We start from the raw sequence: 7,341 nt of genomic DNA, 5'->3' as shown, positions 1-7,341 counted from the left end.
GAATTATATGATAATATATACATCTATTATAACTGGATAATTTCAATCGATTGAATGATTTCTACCCGCGAGTTACATATTAATAAAATTAAATATAATATATGGTTTAATATTATTTATAGTTGTTGTTGTTAATTAATTTTTTTAAATTTATTTGCTTAATGTTTTAATTTCTATTATTATAATTATTTAAAACATCAAACATTGTTTTTTTTTTTTTTTTTTTTATTTTAAAGGTAACAATATAATCATTTTGAATTATATGATAATATATACATCTATTATAAGTGGATAATTTCAATCGATTAAATGATTTCTACCCGCGAGTTACATATTAATAAAATTAAATATAATATATGGTTTAATATTATTTATAGTTGTTGTTGTTGTTAATTAATTTTTTTAAAATTTATTTGCTTAATGTTTTAATTTCTATCATTATACTTATTTAAAACATCAAACATTGTTTTTTGATTTTAAAGGTAACAATATAATCATTAATATAGAGTTATTTTTAACCATTGTTATTGTAAGTTAGTTAAATTACTTATTTGAAACTTTTAACCATTATAAAATATCTTTAGGAAGTATTTTAGTTTAACTGAAATTACAATTTAGTTTTTTCATTTATCACTACAATTTATCACTTTTACCTATTTACAAAATTTTCTTTGATTTTTTAAGTGGAACAGAAATTTCTATTTAAGTTGACATTATAACGTTATATTTAAGTTAACAATTTAAGGATTTTGTCCAAACTGTTCAAAACTTGTAGCTTTAAACTGATAATGGTTTACATATAACAATATATTAATCTAATAAATTAAGTATAATATGTTAAAAGTTAAAGACATAACTTTATATGTAGAAGTAAATATATTATTTTAAAATTTAAAATTTAGTTTATTTATGATTACATTTTAGAATTGATATTTATTTAAACTTATAATCATTATTAGAAAGACATTACAATTTATCACTTTTAACTATTTACAAAATATTCTTTGAGTTGTTTAAGTTAAACAAAATTTTATATTTAAATTGACCATGTAATGCTATACTTAAATTAATAATTTAAGTATTTCATACAAATTGTTACAAAATTGTATCTTTAAAATGATAATGGTTTACAAACAACAATATATTAAAACTGTAACAACCCGGATTCCCAGGTATTAGTTATTCTTATAAATTTTGGTGATTTGTGAGGAGACTCGGCGAGTTGGAGCTCAAACTCGCCGAGTATGATCGCGGTTTGGGCGCGGGTTCGCGTCCGGACTCGGCGAGTCCAAAAGGTGGACTCGACGAGTCCACGCTGTTTAATGAAACCCTAATTTCTAAGGTATGAGACCTATTTAAAGGGGCTTATGGCCGTCATTTGTGGCCACCAACCCCAGAGAGAACCCTAAAAGAGTCCTTGAGCGTTTTGTGAGAGAAGAGGAAGATCTTTGATTATTTGTGGGTGATTTTGCATATAGAAGAGGATCAAGGCAAGAGGAGACCAGAGGAGGTGCTAATCCAGTGATTCCTGAGTCCAGAGACTTCATTTGAGGTAACCATTCGTTCCTTTCTCAGCCCTTGGTGTAAATCTTAGAGTTAGGGCTTCTTTGTGGAATGATTCATGGAGTAATTGGCCTCTTTTTGTGTTGATGCTTTAGATTTGGACCCAAAGAGGTTCAGAGACTCTTTCCCCTCAAGCTTTATGAGTGTTAATGGAGGCCATGAGCTTAGAATAGCATTTTAGAGACCATATCATCAAATAAGGCCTTTGGACCTTTGCATGAGCACCAAGATTGTAACTTTACGTGATGAATGTGCTTGGAAGGACTGGATCTATGAGTTACTGGAACAGATCTGACCTTAGGAGTGAGTTTGAGTTTATGCATGGCTTAGACTCGCCGAGTCCGAAGAACAAACCCGGCGAGTAGCATGAAGATTGTCCATAACCACTCAGCGAGTGGTCTTGCCGAGTTAAGAGGTTGACTCAGTGAGTCAGGGAGAGTCAGAGAGGGTTGGCAGGTGGACTGAGTCAAGCTGGAACTCGCTGAGTTGTTCTTGAGACTCGGCGAGTTGAGTCGTGGTGGCCCCGCGATTCATGCCAAGTGGAACTCATCGAGTCAGGGAAGTACTCGACGTGTCAAGAGAGGATCCTAGGGAGTCAGTGAACACGTATAGACTCGCCGAGTTGCTCTAGTGCACTCGCCGAGTCCGGTCAAAGCTGACCGTTGACCAGAGTTGACCAGTGTTGACTTGATAGGGGTAGTCAACCTTAGTTGTGAAAGTGTTAATTAGAGATATATTGTGTTATAGGAGGATTATAGCTCGGAGGATCGAGCGCGAGTGATTTCCGGGATTTGCGAGTTATCGAGATACGCAAGGTGAGTCTTCTCACTATACTTTACCTTGAGTAGGTAATCAGAGTTATGTGACAGAGTATTTGTATGCTATATGTATGTTATGTGTTGTATTGCATTATTTCTATGTGATTTATGCTGTGCATGTTTATAGAGTTGGAACCGAAAGGTTCCCAGAGTTAGAACCAGAGGGTTCACAGAGTAGGGTCTACGGACCCACAGAGTTATAGCCTCGAGTGGCTAATATGTGTTATGTGTGGTATTTTGGGGAACTCACTAAGCTTTGTGCTTACAGTGTTGGTCTTATTTGTTTCAGGTACTAGTGATGACCGTGGGAAGGTGCCGGCTTGATCAGTATACACACATGAGATTTTTATGTTATGTGATCTTGGGATTCTTTGTATGACATGGATTGGAGTTTCAAACATTGATGTTTTTATGAAAATTAAATGAATATGTTTTTATATTATACGAAAAGTTATTTTGAAATTCACGGTGTTACAAAAACTAATAAATTAAGTATAATATGTTAAAAGTTAAAAATCATAACTTTATAAGTATTAGTAAAGATATTATTTTAATATTGAAATTTAGTTTATATATGATTACACTTTAGGTTTGATATTTGTTTAACCTAATTAACCAAATTATAATTATTATCAAAAAGAAATTGAAAAGTTACGGGAGTTTCAAATGAATGTGGTGAAAGGAAAATACATGGGAGTTTCAAATAAATGTGGTGAAAGAAAAAATGCTTCTTTTATAAGTATATAATGATATATATATATAATGATATATATATATATATATATATATATATATATATATATATATATATATATATATATATATATATAATGAGTGTTCTTTTACTTGATTGAAATGTTATTTACATAAATGATCTTTACCTTTTAAAAGGCTCGCTGAATCTAACATTGCGCTATATAAACCAAACGCGCGCATTTGTTGAAAGAAAAGTTAAGTTCATCAAACATTAATTTTAGTCCCGGAAGTATTTTTTTTTATAAATGGGGTCTTATTGAAATGTTATTTACATAAATGATCTTTACCTTTTGAAAGGCTTGCTGAATCTAACCTTGCGCTATATAAAGCAAACGCACGCATTTGTTGAAAGAAAAGTTAAGTTCATCAAACATTAATTTTAGTCCCTGAAGTATTTTTTTATAAATGGGGTCTTATTAAAAAGTTAAATACGGCAACTTCACACGGTTGTATTTTTGGACGCTATGAAAGTTTATTTTCATTCACTTATTTATTTATTTATTTTATATGTTCTTCTAAGAATGAAACTCTATTAATTTAGCAAGTAAATTAAATATGATATCATACGTTGAGACATCCGATTTATGCAATGTTGGCATATATTTAAGTAAGATTTTACAAATGTCGTAAATATGTTAGAAAATAACTATTGGTGGGTCGAACGAGATACGTGGGCAGGCGAGCCAAAATAAGTGCATATGATGTTTTTCTAGGATTTTTGTCTTAGGAAAATTTGTTGGTGGAATGTAGGGTGCGTGTAGCGTGACAGGCTTGGTTAAGACCTAACGCCAACAATATGAATTTCGTGTGAATTTTGTGGTTGCTTGAATGAAAAGTTGATTCTAAATTATTTGCAATTATATGTTACTGTTGTTATTGCTATGAATATTTGTGTGAAATTTTGTGAATTATTTCATATAGAAGGGTGAAAATGGTGGGTGACATATATATATATATATATATATATATATATATATATATATATATATATATATATATATATATATATATATATATATATATATATATAAGGAACAAATGTATTTATGAGGTCTTATAATTAGTCGTCGTACAGGGTGTTAGTACGCGGCGGAGAGCTTACGCTCTGTTTATCTAGCCGTAAGCATATTTGTTGTGCCCGACGGAGGGACTTGTTCCCTGGAAATGACAGTAGTTCCCTAATGTGTCATCGAGGGTGGAAAGAAATAAAAAGAAATATTTTTGATAAATTGTTGCATTATTTTTATTTTATTGACGTTAATATGTATGAAAACCACGAACTCACTAGGCCCTAGGCTTACCCATTAGAATCTTTAAATGCACGCAACCCAGGAAATAATGTAGCGAGTGGCAGCGGGAATGGAAAGGATAAAGCTCAGACTTAAAGATGGTGACAAACCTTGAGGAGGACGTAATGCCCCAAGTGTTTACTTAAATTTCTATTTGCTGCCGCTATTATTATTAATAATGACATTAGTATTTGAATTTTCGAATTTTAGAAGTTTTGAGACTATGTTAAGTTAACATTGATATTTGAAATTTGGGGCGTTACAAAAAATATAAATAAGAATACTATTTTTTGAACTTGTTATTATTAATATTGTTACTAATACATATAAATGCATTTAAATATAATTGTGATTTAATCGAGAAGTGAAACGAGATCAGAAAACAAACTGAATCAAAACACTCAGAGTAAATATAATCTTGTTTCAGCTCGTATTATGATTCCTTGATACAATGAGAGTTAGACAGAAACAATAGCAAAAGTTCTTTTCTATATACTGTACCTTCCCATATTTATAGGAGAAATGAAAGCATACAAAAAATACAAAGGACTCGACAATACAGTTTCGAAAACAACAATGTCTTTGTAAATAACATTACATAACGAACAATACAAAACTTTTGAGACCTTACAATAAACTTCGACTCCTACTGTCACACCCCCGAACCAAACGGCGGAAACGTCCGAGGGCTCGCGTGACTTAAATTGAAATATCATCATAATGTATATACATGAAACATAACATAAACATCACCATGCATCAATATATTACAACTGACATTGTTCACATCAAGTACATTGTCTAAATATTACATTTCCACAGCAAATTGTTTGAGAGTTTTTCAAAAACATAACATCCTAATACACTTGGTATTGTTCTTCAGTTTATCTATTACCTGAGAATACAAGTTATTTTGAAAACGTCAACATATGGAATGTTGGTGAGTTCATAAGCAAGTTTGATATGAAAATGTTTTGTGTAGTTTATAAAAACCCAGAAAATCCGATATTTTCTGAAACGACAATTGTTTATACAAAAAGTGTGAAGATCCATAGGTTTATGCATGAATGATTTCAAAACGTGTATAAATGAGAGGTTTTGCATTATAGTTATTGAAAGTACAAGTGACTAATGTTGATTTCCCCCGAAAAACTCAATGTTTTCCGATAAGTAGTATGATCGTTTTGTATTATTATATCATCACAACACCTAAATATGATTTCCCTTGATTACTTAGATGGTATTTGATTTTTATGTGAGTCGTTATAACGATGCATGATAATGACTAGTTTGTCTGTCTTGGCATTCTAGTGAACGCCGCAATTGATCTTAAGATTTTGTCACCCTAGACAGACTGAATCTAACTGTAGCGAACCGAAAATAGAGGGGTATGAACTCACCTTTTCTTGTTTTTGTCGGTTTTGAAGAAAGAAATGGAAGTGTATGATTCTATTTTCGGCCCTAGCAAGCTTTCTTGAGTGGATCTCGAACTTGGGGTGTTTCTGGGATGATCACGAGTTTGCATGAGTTAAGAAGAGAATTTTGATAAAACAAACAAAGTAGATCATGGATTTAAGCACAAACTTACCAAGAATGATCATTTCTTATGGAAGAACCCTCTTGAAATGCCCTAGATCTCGAAATTTTGATGGAGGAATGAAGGTATTCTTGAGAGTGTTTGGAAAGATTAGGGAATGAATTTTGTGTGTGTGTGTTGATGATCTCGGCCGAGAGTAAAAGAAGAGAGGGGAGAGAGATAAAATGAGTAGACATGCATGGAAGTATGGGATTTGTGCATGGGTTTCCGATGGACAAATATGAGGTGTCTTGCCCTCATAATTCTTCATTTCTTCCGTTTTATTTATATACTTTTTACTTTTTTTTTTTAACTAATAGGGCCGAGATAGAGAGAAGGAAGAGAATGGCTTGGGCCTTTTGTGCTTGAGTCCATAATATGAGGCCTACTTTGATGATTTTCGGTCCATTGGGCCTTTAGAGTAGTTCACGGCCCAAATTTAGCATAAAAGAATAGATTTGAGTTCATTAAAGCTATTTGGATTTGCTATGGCCCAATAAGGCCCATTAAAGATAAACTAGTCCATTTTAGGCTTATAACGCCCAAAAAGGTTAAGTCTCATGAAAGTGGGTCCAATGAGAGCCCATTTAAGAGTTCTAAGCCCAAATAGTCAAATTGGAAGTTTATTGGCCCTTTAGGCCCAATAAGGAAATCCTAGTCCATATTGGACTTAAACTGGGGTTTCTAGGGTTTCCAATCTTTTATTGACTATTTGAGTGTTTGTATAGAGTGTTTGATGGAATTTTGTTACCATTAAATAAGCACCATACATGCTTTCAAGTTTTAGTTACAGTGTTGTCCTTGTTAAGTGTTTACAAAGCATCGGAATTCCTAGTTGTAACACCTACATTAAATGAAAAAACAATGTTAAAGACATTGCTTAAGGGTGGAGGTGCAGGAGATGGTGATGCTTTTAGCATTGAAATCATGAATGTTTTTTTGTAGATTTTTACTTTGTTTATGGTCATTTCATATTTGTTATTATTGTTTTCAATTCTGAATAATAATACTTAACAATTTAAAAGAAGTTGTATATTTGTAAAATTGTTTATAAATAGTTTAAGGTAGAAGGATTTCTCACTTTGTATATAAAAATGTTTAAGGTAGAAGGATTACTTTCCAAATCGAACAGATTCACTACAAACATCTACATAGGTAGCCCATATCAAAATTCAAAATTATTAATTACAATATCTTGTTTAATAAAAAGTAATAGGACATGTTTTTTGGATTAATACTTTTAAATTTTGATTAATACTTTTGAATTATTTCTATTACTTTTTATTAAACAAGATATTGTAATTAATACTTTTGAATTTTGATATGGGTTACCTATATA

The sequence above is a fragment of the Lactuca sativa genome, chromosome 4 (genome assembly GCF_002870075.4).
Source record: "Lactuca sativa cultivar Salinas chromosome 4, Lsat_Salinas_v11, whole genome shotgun sequence".
Classification (NCBI taxonomy): Eukaryota; Viridiplantae; Streptophyta; class Magnoliopsida; order Asterales; family Asteraceae; genus Lactuca; species Lactuca sativa.
The sequence above is the reverse complement of the archived record's forward strand: the minus strand, read 5'-3'. Positions refer to the sequence as shown.